Source organism: Alosa pseudoharengus, unplaced genomic scaffold (assembly GCF_046254945.1).
Source record: "Alosa pseudoharengus isolate Yale_2024_CS ecotype anadromous, Long Island Sound unplaced genomic scaffold, YU_APseudo_1.1 YU_APseudo_1.1_scf_1, whole genome shotgun sequence".
In the NCBI taxonomy this organism is placed as follows: Eukaryota; Metazoa; Chordata; class Actinopteri; order Clupeiformes; family Clupeidae; genus Alosa; species Alosa pseudoharengus.
Window position 1 is genome coordinate 56,982,858 of NW_027468564.1, and position 13,507 is coordinate 56,996,364.

Here is a 13,507-nt window from a genome sequence, read left to right on the forward strand (position 1 = left end):
AAACAACATTAGTGTCCAGCTGTACTGGTCATCTACTACACCCAAAGTGTGTAGATCTGTTATGTCTGGCTATACATTGTAATTTGTGTTATTCGCTTTATTTATTTATTATCACTTATATGCACATTCACATGGTCAAATCAAATGGTCAAATCAAATAATGCAACATAGATTAAACCACACACTGTACATGTGAGAGTTAGGGGGAATGCACTCTGGTGTTAAACACAGTGATTTAACTACACTTTAGTAATAGCTCTGCAGCTTGTCTTTCATACAGTGTTTTGTGAGGAGAGGGAATACTGATGGGCCAATTTTAATCCCGGAATATTAATCCAAACCTAATTGAATTACAGTGCGTGGCACCTGCTTAGCTTCATGCTGTTGTGGGAACAGAGGAAATTTATAACTGCCAATATTGAAACAGAAACTTGCAATGCATCATTGGGAACATGTGCAATGCTAATTTAGCATCAGTTGGACAGATTCTGGATGTTCATCTACTGCTTAGCAAAATGCAAAAAAGTCAATACACAAGCAAAGTATTTTTAGTTCTTCCAATATATGGTGAATACCATGTAGGAATCCTTTTATGAAATACATTGTCAGCCCACCATGGGAATTTGAAAACAGACAATAGCAGTTTTCCACCCTCTGGCTAGCGGCGCTTTATGGAAGTAAAGCTGTAACATTATCTTTGTGGTTAATTTTCCACCGACTCCTTTAAAAGTGACGCAGAATAACTCTCCCCCATTCCTGCGAGATGAAAAGAATATTTTCGGAGGGCTGGAGTAACCTTGTTACTCATTCCTCAATGCAAATATGAAATGAACTGCAGGGGAGAAAAGCAGCAGTGAATAGCTGAGATTAGACTGGGATACGTTTGCTGTCACTGAACTATGCACACACACAATAATAACGTGTGCTTCAAATACACAACCACGACTTCACACATGACTTTATGAACTTCTAGTCTTTTTAGTCTATGAACTTAGTTTTATAGCCATGAATAATTAATTGATTTGCCTATTTTAATGAACTGAAGCCAGTTTCACTGGGCCCTGTTCTGCATATTTGGATAAAGAGGGAGAGCAGGCTTTGCGTTTGGGTTGGCTGACCTCAGCAATGGCCTGTTGTTCCCAGCCAGACCCTCAGCATGTGGAGTTGCGAGGGCTCGGACGCCATGTCCCTCAGATTTGGGGTGGGGTGGCCAGGGTGGGTGGGACAGCGTGGTCGCATGTGGCGGCCATCTCATCACCAGCGGTCTGTGGCCTACATTCCTTCGCTAATCATCCTCCCCTGAGTGTCTGCCAAAAAACCTGAACGGGTCAGTGAGCAAAGAAAGTTTGTTTTTGTTTTGGTTTGTCTCTCCAAATGTTCTGTGACTGAGAGATTGGAGGGGAGCATAAGGACGTGCATCAGAGTGAGTGACAGAGGCTGTCTGATGTTATTGAAAAACTGAGCGTGATATATGAATGCAGACAAGTGGACATTGTGCAGTGGGATGTCACACAGAGGAGGATGCAGGAGAGAGGGATGAAGAGAGAAGATGAGGGGGAGTGAGAGAAATGAAGAATAGAGTGGAAATAAAACTGAAGACTCAGAAAGTTCATGGTGGGGGGAGGCATTAATTGTGTGTGTGTGTGTGTGTGAGAGAGAGAGAGAGATGGAGGTCATATGCTGAGATCTTGAGAGTAGCAATAATGAAAAACCTGAACTAAAAAAGGAAAGTGGGGATTGAGGTTTGCCAGAGAGAGGGATTTGGAGTGACCGAGGCTGGCCGGGACGGGGGTAGGAGCATGAGGAGGCCTGGCGGTCAGCAGGTCGACACGGCCATAATACCGCATAACGCGTAGGGCAGTGCACTGAGCTGTTCTCAAGAGCTGTAAGCTGATTAAAGGCTGCCGCGATTCAGCAGGAAACTTCCCATGTTGCTCTGGCCTCCTGAAGCTCTCTCCCCTCAGCAGACGAGAGTTGCGGACGGACGCCTCACCTCAGTGGAAAGGGCAGATTAACACGCTGTGCCCACATAATCACCCACTCGTACAGCCACATACTGTATCACACCAGGGATGGGCCAACAAAAAAAATCGAAGGGAATGTGGGAACCTTCCGTGTCTGACCTCAGTAATATTTCACATTTTCTCATTAGGGGAGCAGCTCAGCAGGAATAATATTTATTCCAATCTGTCTCTGGCGCTCTCTGTGATTGGGGCCTTTTCAATATGGATTAGGTGATCTAATTAAAAGCTCCAAATCCTTCGCTAGCAGAGCAAATTGAGGACCTACACATGGGGAATATGTAATGGATAAGCCTGGAGTGTCAGGAGCATAGAAATCCACTAGGAACAGTGCTTAAAGTAAGGCTGGGGAGACAAATGCTTTTACATGACAGAATAGTACAAGTGCTGGAGGAGGGGATTATGCAGCTGAAATGATCAAGAGATCGGTGTGCACTTTCTGCACTCCCTGTTCCTTTGTTTCTTCACTTTTTATGTATGCTTTTGTATTTCTGCACTGTGTGTGTGGGTGTGTGGGTGTGTGTGTACTGTATGTGAGTCTCTGTGTGTGTGTGTGTGTGTGTAGTATTTCAAAGTTGGAAAAGTTGAAAACTTTGTGGTGCCCTGCATATATCAATCTTGCCAGTGTTCTGCTTGTTTTAGATTGACTGCCTGCGGAGAACTGGAATTTTAACAACCCCTTGGCTCCACGTCAACCAATCAAAGCAGGACAACAAGGCACGACACCATGGCGACAGACTCCATGGCCAGCCCCCAGAGCACCGATTCCCTAGACGAGCGGGTCAGCGAGGCATACTCGGCCGCTGATCTGGACTCTCTGTCCGACGGAGAAGCTCCCAAGACAACTGAGGGGGAGTCCAACTGTGCGGAGCCCACTGGTCCTCACACCGAGGCAGTGGACGGTCCTGGAGGGACTGGTGATGGTCACTCGGTTCCTCCCTCAGACACTAACAGCACATCACTTGCTGAGGGGGTCACTGGGGCAGACGGTGAGGTCACCTGTGTGAAGTCTGTGAGTGTGAAGGGTCCGGTCCTCTCTGGGGATTGTCCACCTACGCCTCAGCTGGAGGGGACCGACCAAACTGAGGAGGGTGAGGTGAAAGAAGGAAGCCAGGATGAGGCAGCGCCACCCTCTGTCCACGCTGTGGAGACCCCAGAAGAAGTAGATAGTGAGCAGCAATCCACCAACAGCTCAGAACCAGTTGAGCAAGCTGAGGGTCATGCATATGAAAAGGATGGAGATCTGACTGAGGGTGGACAAACCCTGATGAATGCGTCCAACCCACAGGAGGTTTCAGGGGTAACAGAGGATCCCTCAGCTGAAACTGGACAAGAGCCACTGGACGCACCCGACTCTCCGGTCTTCCTGTCTGAGGACGGCGTGGACGCAGGTGACCTGAGTGTGGACCGCCAGCCTCTGGACTTCAGTTTGGCGCGGGAGCAGTGGGTCAGGCGGGACAGCACCAGCGGCAAGGCCCCGACGCCGTCCGGCTCCCGGCGGTCATCTGTGTGTCGCGCCCTAGACCTGCCCACGGCTCTGACCAGCCAGCTGCCCCTGGCTGAGGAGGCACCGATTGAAGCTGATGCTGCTATAGCAGCAGGTGACCAGCAGGGGGAGGAACAGCCACACAGCCCATCTGTGCTCAAGGAAAACCAGGAAGGGCAACAGGTGTGTGAGGAAACTCCACCCATGGAAACTGTTGCCAGGAAGTTGGCCAATCAGGTGGCAGAGAGCTCTGGTGCCAGCCCTGTTGTGTTGAAAGAGCCTTTGAGAGAGGCCGGAGCGGAGGGAGAGGGGGAGAGAGAAAGTGGACAAACAAACGGAGAACAGAAGGCTGCCAGCACTCACACGGCCGAGACGCAGGAGGAAGGACGGGCAGAGGGAGTGGACGGCCGCTCCACAGAAACAGCACAACTCAAAACCGCAGCTAATGCTGCTGGTCCACTGAAGGCCTGCAGGATGGAGGACCCGTACGACGACAACCAGAGCGACAGCGGCGTCTCGGCCGACTTCTCGGCAGAGGTGTCCACCAGAACCCCCTTGTCCGACTCTCCCGAGCCCTGCAAGCCCCCGGCCAACGAGACCCCCATCGAGCGGGAGATCCGCCTGGCGGCCGAGCGAGAGCAGAGCCTGCGGCAGGCCCGCGGCCTGAGCCTCTCGGACAAGGAGCAGGAGTTTGTGGACATCCCCATCCGGAGGCCCATCCTCTCCCAGACACTGCCGCCCGCCAAGACGGTCAAGGACAAGGGCAAGGAGCGGCAGTTCGCCGGTAAGAAGATGCAGCGCGAGATCAGCCAGGAGACGCAGCGCGAACAGGACCTGGTCCAGCTCGGACGCGTGCAGGGCTTCTACGAGAAGGGCACCGTCCGGCAGCTGCGCGAGAGGAAGCTGCTCTTCGAGGCCTTCCAGCAGCCCCAGGAGATGCCCGCCAACGCCGGCGCCAGCCAGAGGACCGCGTCGGTGTCAGCGAGTGACCTGTCCACCCTGGAGGCTCTGGGCGACGAGTCGTCCGCCTCCTCCACCTGCGGTAGTGAGCGGAGGCACAGCCTGGAGCTTCTCTCACCGCGCCAGAGCCACGCGCCGGCCGCCTGCGGGCCGGGCCTGTCGGAGGGCACCAGCAGCCAGATCATCATCATGGAGGGTCACCACATCTCCCAGATGCCCCTGTCGTACCCCGAGTGGACGCCACACACTTCCCCAGGCCATCTGACCGAAGAGCAGGCGGTGACCGTAGTGGACGCTGGGACGGTAGCGGCCACTCCCTCGCCACCCTACGTGAAGATGGAGCAGGAGGAGGGGGAGGGGGAGGGGGAGGACGAGGAGGTCAACTCGGTCATGGTGCGGGAGAACCCCTTCTTCAAGCTGCGCTCCTCCATGTCCATGCGTCCGGAGGTGGAGCGGGACATCCGGCAGGCCCAGGAGCGCGAGAGGGAGCTGCGCAAGCAGAGGACCAGCCTGTACCAGGGGTCAGTGGGGGCGGAGGCGGGAAGCAGCCCGACACAGAACACCCACAACGGACCCGCTCAGACCTGCTCTTCAGGTAAGGGGTTCAATTTATGTGTATGTGTGTGTGTGTGTGTGTTTGTGTGTTTTTGTGTGTGTGTGTGTGTGTGTGTGTGTGTGTGTGTGTGTGTGTGTGTGTGTGTGTGTGTGTGTGTGTGTGTGTGTGCGTGTCTGTTTGTGTGTGAGCGAGAGAAAGAGAGACACTATGGCGTGACTTTGTGACTAAATTGCCTTAAAAAGTTCCATTACGTCTCTCCGTAAAATGAAAGACACCAATTTTCTAGAGCACTTAAGTTTAGTAGAGCTTCAGGCCAATTATGCCATTAATGCAAAATATTCTCCATTTCATCACGCAACATCAGCGTAGATCGGATGGCTGGCTGACTTCACCTAAATTGACTACATGTATGAGAGGAGGCGTTGGGTGATACTGCACCTCTACCGCAAAAGAAATAGAGGACGGAATAAATCACAGGGTGTTAATCAGAATCATCCAACTTAAATCATTTAATTTCACACCTGAACTGCAGAGTGTGCAAAGATGAACGCTTATTGATGGCCCTTTGTTCTGAACTCTATAATAACCGTGATCTCATGATCTACAGTAATGACTATTTATGCAACCCTCCACACCTTGAGCCCTGTTATCTAGCTCCACCTCTATCTGACGGAGACCCTCTAATAGCGGAGCTTGCAGGGTGAAGGTTTGGTCTGTCAGCTCTTTGGAGTGGACGCTGCAGGAGCAGGGCATTGAGGAGAGTGGAGGGGAGAGGGAAAGTGTTCCTGATTGAATCAGGGGCTAATCGATGGCCTCCGCTGTAGCGCCTGCTTCACTCTGTCATCTTCACACTGTCATCTCCCACTGCCATGTTAATTCATCACACCTCCACAGATTGGGTTTCCTAATTCCCTTTCTGCTGTCAGACCTGTCACCCGAGCTCAAGTGAGTGTGGGAGAAACAATCGTGGGACAGCCTTGAAAGGCCATATATCTCAGCAAGCCTGGCCTCTTTTATGCCTGGTCACCCTGTGTCGCCTTCATCTCAGTATAGTTTCAACAGTCCGCCCCTTCCTCAACTGTTGCTGCAAGCTTGCTGAGTTCCGCTGGCAAGCTGGCCTTTCATTGTTAAAAGGATCAAATCCTTTGGCTGCTTAGTGCAGGAACTCTAATGATATTAAGACCTTTCAAATAGTCTTTCAGCCCCATTTCCCACAGAGCACACATTCATGTAGACTCTACTTCCTGTTTCATTTCTCCCCTGAGACTGTGCTCCTTGTGATAAACATTGTTTTCTATGCAAAGCCCAGTTATTTAAGTATTATCAGATGTGGTGTAGTCACCATATTAAACGATAAGCAATAACCACACTGACAGTTGCCACAGGTGGTGTGTGTTTGTGTGTGTGTGTGTGTGTGAGTATGTGTGCATTTATGCGTGGGTGTGACAAAAATGCTGAACAAAGTATGGATCAAGACAGCATGAAGGGTGTGTGTGAGAAATAAAAAACCTTTCAGACAGTTTCTGTGGTGCGTGACCTATGCTCTTAACTGGAGTCCATGTCAGGTGCCTCCATTGTAACAAGCTGAGGTGGAGCTGGCTGTGAATGCTAGTAAAACCCTTAACCCTTAGCTGTAACCTCTCTCTCTCTCTCTTTCTCGCTGTAATCAACACCTATAGCCCAGTACTCCCTTGGTAAGACCGACCTCACAGTGACCAGACCCCAGACCGACACAACTCACAGGGAGCAAACAGAGGTAAGACAGACACACACACAAACACACACACACCACACACACACAAACATGTGTACATACACACACACACAAACATGTGTATGTACACACACACACACACACACACACACACACCTAAAGTCATTTACTTAAAGTTATTCTGCTCCATATTGTGTTCTTATTCTGCCTATCATTTCATTGTATCATTTTATACCTTATATGGCAGCTACTGTCATGTACAGTGCTGTCATGGTTTATTGCATCTAGATATTGCTGAACAATATCCTGAGCAATATCCTTGAGCTTTGTGACAGGGATGTAATTGTGGAGCTGAAATCAATAAAAAGAAACATGAAACCCTATTACCTCTACCTACAGTCTTCAGGGTATGCTGCATTTACAGCCTTCCTCCAGCACAGAGCCCTCTGAGATTCAAACTTCTCCATCAAAAACTTTCTGCACTTTGTTGCAGTCCCAGATAGCAAACATACACTGGGACGGAACTGGGCCACACCTACCACAACGTCCGGCACGGATCTGCATAATGGACCTGATCCGGCAGCCAAACGCACATCGGTCCAAAATTGGTCTGGATCTGTTTGACGGATCTGGTGCCAATAATGGCTAAGACTGGCCCAGTTCCGTATGATAGTCTGTGTTACTTACAGTTCCAGATCTGTTCCAGATCTGCTTATCATATGCAATATGGGTCCGCTTATTGTGTGTACGGACCCGTTTATCAGATATCAGCCGGCTTTCTTTGACATGTGAAATGTGATTGGTAATTAATTATCCTGAAAAATCTGTTTGCTACACATTTGCTAGCAGGTTCGTTATAGGTTCACCCAGGCTAAAGTTCGTTTTCTCAACTGCTCAACTGATAAACATAAGCTAGGCTACTAACACAATAGGGAGGTAAAAAAAAGTTTACATATAAGTATCTTATGTTTTTATTCAACAACCTGGCTGTAGAAGTGCAATCCCAGACAAAGTTGAAGTCGTGTTAATTCTAGCCTGGTGTTACCATCCTACGTACTTCCGGCCAAAATTTGATTTCAGCCTCGCACGTATGTATGACGAAGTGAATTCGTAGTCACAGGCGGTAAGGGCCAGGCTATGTTAATTCCACTGTTCCCATCGATATTCAGGCTGTCTTCTCAGTCATCTCCATATGGTCAATCTGAAACAACACAAAATAAACATTAGCCATTTATTCCTTTTTGAAAATAGGCTAAGTCACAATTACACTCGTTTTTTATCATCAGTGATCCTGTTAGCGTTATCACTGTTTTTTCCAAAATAGTTATTGTGATGGCTGTTTTGCTCAAGCTAAGCTAGCCTATATTGCTGGAAAATAATAGTATAACCTTACAGTAAAGTTATCAATCGCTCGGCTGCTTGTTGTTGTCTGTGAATAAACCAACAGAGATAAAAAGCAGATAGCCTACCTTGAAAAGTTGGGCTGCGTCCTAGTCCAACCCCAGGCTGGCAAATCAAGTCAAAAGATTGATAGTGAGCAAACCAAAGATCCTTGATTAATGTTACTGCATGGACTTCTGCATGCGTGGCAAGAATATGGGGTTGTCTCATAGCACTGTTAGATCTGACACAAACAACAATTGACTACTTTTACCACTGCTATGCTAGGTAATAATAAAAATAATGAAACGAGTATATGATCAATATTGAGCCAAATATATCTTCTTTTCAAGCCTTACTGTAGAAATGGCCACGGGAACATAGTGCACCCCCATGGTTTCTAAATTTGTGCCATTCCAAAAGACCTTTTTTTTTTCTTTAGCAGCCAGTTGACAATGAAGTAGGGAAAGGACAGTCAATTTAGCAGAATCAGCACCTTAATTAATGTCATTACCACCTGGGTCTGCTGTGAAAAAATGGTCCTTCGGCTCATATCCGTATCAGAGGTTTGGGCCAAATCAGTGTTTTGTATTTTAAACGCGTCTCCTGACTTCCAGTTGAGTTGAAATCGGACCTGGGACAAATCTGGGTGAACAGGTGATAAAACAGCATTGCTAGCAGAGCTGAAACCTCTATCAGGAGCAGACCTGGCCCACAGTCAGATACCGAATGTCCGCTACAGGCGGATCTAAAGGCTTTTATGCGGATCCGGCCCAAAGGAAATTGCTATCTGGGGTGGAACACCAAAGTACTGTAGCATTCTAAGTACCACCCTGGGCAAACCCTGTCCTGGGATCTGTGGGTGCTGTCACACGAATAGATGCCGAGCCCTTCGCCCAGACAAAAGAATAAGTGAGAGCCTCGTCCCGAGTCCCAGCTGGGCTTCAGCAGCTTAAGGTGGAGGTGATGCATTCAGATGGAGGCTCGTGAGTGAGCAGCAATATCAGCCCTGTTGGCAGGAGCCAGAGATTACAGACAAACAGACAGACAGACACATCACCCTTAACCTTCCTGTGAGGGGTCCACCTGGGTGCACTTATGGGTCCTCTCATGTGGTCAAATATGCACTTCCATCTTCAAGGGGGGAAAAGGACATGGTCCAGATAGAGCAGACCTTGAACCAATAATATATAAACTCATCACTGATTCATTTATCGCTGGCTCAGGGGAGGATACATCTGACTGTCTGAGTTGGCTTGGCTTTATTAATGCCTTGTTCCTTTTTTACTCAGGCCCTGAAAAGTCCCTTCGGTGTTGTCAGGACCCCTCGGCAGAAGACTCCACTGGTGCAGCGCTGGGAGGCGGGAATGGTCAACGGCCAGGAGGACTGACCGCAGCACGAGCGCGCACTGTTGGGGGGCACGGGAGCGCCAGGATACTGGGAATGCCTTTTGGGGATGTGGGAATACTGGCCAGCGGGCATGTTGGGACGCTGGATTGGGAATGGGACTGTTTAGGAGCGGTGGAATTTTGGTGGAATTGTGTGAATGTTAGAAGAACGTTCCGGCTCCTAACTCCAGTGCCATCAGATGGTTAGTGACTCCACAAATGAAAGCCTGCAGCAGCCCAGGCCACAGCTGTAACGGGTACCCCGGTGTTCAGCCATCACAAGAACATTCTCTTCCATGTTCTTTTTTAGCTTACTATACCTGTAACAAGCTACAGTCAATTAATTATGACATGATTACTGTAGAACTCCTTATTCATCCGTGCAATAACTTTAACAAGTACAAGTCATGACTTATTTAACATGAGTAGATATTATATTGTCATCAGTGTAAAATTACAACATACTAATGTTTCAAGATTAGCTGTCAGTTGGACCAGATTGTAATTATGTAAAAGGGTGCACATGAAATACACCTCTGTATATAATGCACCTTCTCCATGATGGTTCAGCATTAAAGATTACTAATGATGATAACAAATCTCTCAGTAGAGCAGCTGAAAGAACAAAATATTATCCGTAATAAATCAGCTTTCTTTGCCAGCTGTCTGGTTATGTTCCTTTGCTTGTTGTTTTACCGCCATACTTGTATTTCACCTCAGACCAAGGGAGGCACACAATGGAGCGGTTAGCGATAGCTTACATCACGCTTATGAATCACTCAGAAGTCCAGCGGGCCCAGTGTGTCTGAGAGCGGCCCAGTCATTACCGCATGGCAACGCCACTCCTCCCACACTGCCTATTGTTCTCCCAGCTCATTATTATCAGGGCTGTTTCACGTCTGAAAAAGTGTCCCTGTGAAGTGGCTGCTGCCTCAGCGGCCTCACGTAACGTGTGATTGGCAGAGGGGCTTCTGTGGAGAACGACCAGGGTTGTGCACATTTCGAATTGCAATTCTGCTTCCTGTTTGCTACCTCAATTGAAATGCAAGTGAAATTCAAGAATTGAATTGGAATTTAAGAGCCAGTTTCAATTCAATTCTGAAATTTTGCACAAGCCTGGTGGAGGCCGGACTGGGTTTGGGAGGAGGGGACCTGGGAAAAGTTCCAGTGTAGTGAGTGAGATCAGCACACCACGCTTTAGTGAATTCTCCAATCCTCAATTAATAATTGAATGCTTCATTAAGACGACGTGTGTGTGTGTCTGTGTGTGTGTCTGTGTGTCTGTGTGCGTGTGTGCGTGTGTGCGTGTGTGCGTGTGTGTGTGTGTGTGTGTGTGTGTGTGTGTGTGGTAAGCTCAGAGATCTGCATAGGAATTCTAATAAAAAGCAGCACCTAAAGCCTGTTTAAGCAATGCAACATACTGTGGACAAATTAAATCATTCTGCCTCAGTGGAAGATAGCAGGCAAAGGCTAACATCTTACTGAAAGAATAATTCAGTAGGCTACTTCATGAGAGGCAAAAAAATGGCCAGATTGAGATGCTAGAGCACTTCTCTTAAATGCTCCAGTCACATGGTAAGGATGGCTCTCGTTTCCTGAGCAGTGCCATCCAATCATGAGACTGCTGCAGGCCAGAATTCCACTGACACAGCTAAGAATGTGTCAATTTTCACATGACACAAAGTATATGATATGACACATAACCATATGGACCATGTGAGGGATTGCGTTATGAATTTCAAATAGCCAGTTATATGAAATGTACCGTATTTCCAGTCCACAATGTGTGAGTGTGTGTGTGTGTGTGTGTATGTCTGTGTGTGTGTGTGTGTGTGTGTGTGTGTGTGTGTGTGTGTGTGTGTGTGTGTGTGTGTGTGTGTGTGTGTGTGTGTGTGTGTGTGTGTGTGTCTGTCTCTCTCTCATGTCATCCCCTGCCTTTGTGGCAGCGATGGCTACTGTGGGCTATGCTCTGACTCATCTGGTTTGCTCCTTTGTGTAAAAGAGAGAGTGAGTAAATGAGAGGTAGAAAAGGATAGAGAGGGAGAGAGGGAGAGGGAACGGAGGAGGAGGAAAATAAGAGCTAGTTATGAGTGCTTTGCATACATACATTATCAGCTGTTTAAGGGTGGCCATAAAAGAGGGTGAAGGGAGTGCCTTTGTCTTTGCATGCCAGAGGGGAAGAGTCTGTTTTACATTTGTCCTGATTGCTTTGATCTGAGAAATGGCATGGCCTTTGGTTGCTGTCTTCCCCCATAACGAAGGGGTTGACATCTGGCCTTCAAGCATCTGGACACTCTGCACCCTGACCGTGCCACAGGCCAGCAGTCCCATGACCACTGGGTGGGGCTCTATAGGGGAGGTATAGGTTCACACCAATAGAGTATAACGGCTTATTCAATGTATTTATAAAAGATGGTATCACGAGATGATCAAATCTATTGTGATGGAACACCTCCCATTTATAGTGAATGTAAGTAAGCTTTAAATAGGCTTTACATGTTTCATGAAGGGCCAGTGGGGGCTTAAGATTCCATTGATTATTACTGTGTGATAAATGAATGTAGAGGAGCACGGGCCTTTAGGAATGGAAAGCACCTGCATAATGGAGGTTGATTTGCTAGGGGGTGTCTATGTCATTTAAAGTATTTAAACATTTAAAATAGCAAGTAAATTTTTTTTAACAGAGAAATTATTTGTGCGACAGAGAAATTATTTGTGCGACATTTGTGTTTTTCTTACTATCTTGACCAAAGACTCTTCAATCTATACCCTAAAACCCTTCCATCATCACAGCTACAGCAAGGCATTAACACACACGTCAATGACACCAGTGACGTCCTGTGTTGTGTGTGTTTCTTTTTCAGTGCTGCTGGTATAATTACATCTAGGAAAGTACAACTCTACCCATCACCACACCTCCTTCCCCTTTACACTGACTCACAATGAATCACAAACAAATCCTCTGCCCGAGCACACAGAGGCAGTGTACAGTACAATCAGCTGAGACGGAAGTGCCTGGGTCATAATGTGTCTGTAATAAAATGTGCACTACTCCCACAATGAGTCTTCAACTGATGATGTATTAACAGAAATATAATTTGAAACAAATACAAAGTCCATTTATATATTTGAGGAATTTGTGTGTCCATGTGTTGGGGCACATAGACATGGTGCCAACAGCAGATTCACTTGACCCAGTGTTACTGCCTCTGGGTAAGTAGATACAGTATGTAGTGGTATTGTGGGGTGTGGTGAAATACTCACTGGCCTAATAAGGAAACCCTGGACGCTATCTAATGACTTTTACATGGTTTGTTCCCACAACAATAATACAACATACTTAAATATAAAAAATGATCAACTTTCAAAAACAGGCCATACATACAGTACGAAGTACAACACATGATTCTGTGTTTGCCTTCATCCTGACATATTCTTACATGATATGACTTTTGAGAAAGACCATCAAGCCATAAAATCACTTAGTCGTAGCACAAGAAACTAGAGTAATCTAACACTTCCTCCCCTCTCAGCAGAAGGAACTGTATTCAGCCTCACCAGCTCCTTCACTGAAACTATGTAGTACAGCGCCCCCTGTTGGCAAGTTAAGTAATTTTATTACCAGGGCTGCTTACTAAAGTTTTTTTTTTCAAATGCTTACACACTAAATCTTTGCTTGTCACACAATTTTCTAAACATGTCTTCCAAACATCATAACCCCATACCAAATCTGCAAAACCATACACTAATTCTCAGTGTTTGACTCAGTTTTCAATTGACTAAAACACATTTTGCAAAACACCACACACAATTTTCTACTTACAGTAACACACAAAAATCGAACAGGAAGTAACTTGATTTCATTTTTCAAACACAACCCATCAAAATGCCAGTTATTCACCAGTGCTTCACTCTCTCTCCTCACATGTGTAAACATTCATTACTTTACTGAACACCATCCAGTCATTGCCTTAGGCCTATGAGTAGACATACTGTCAATA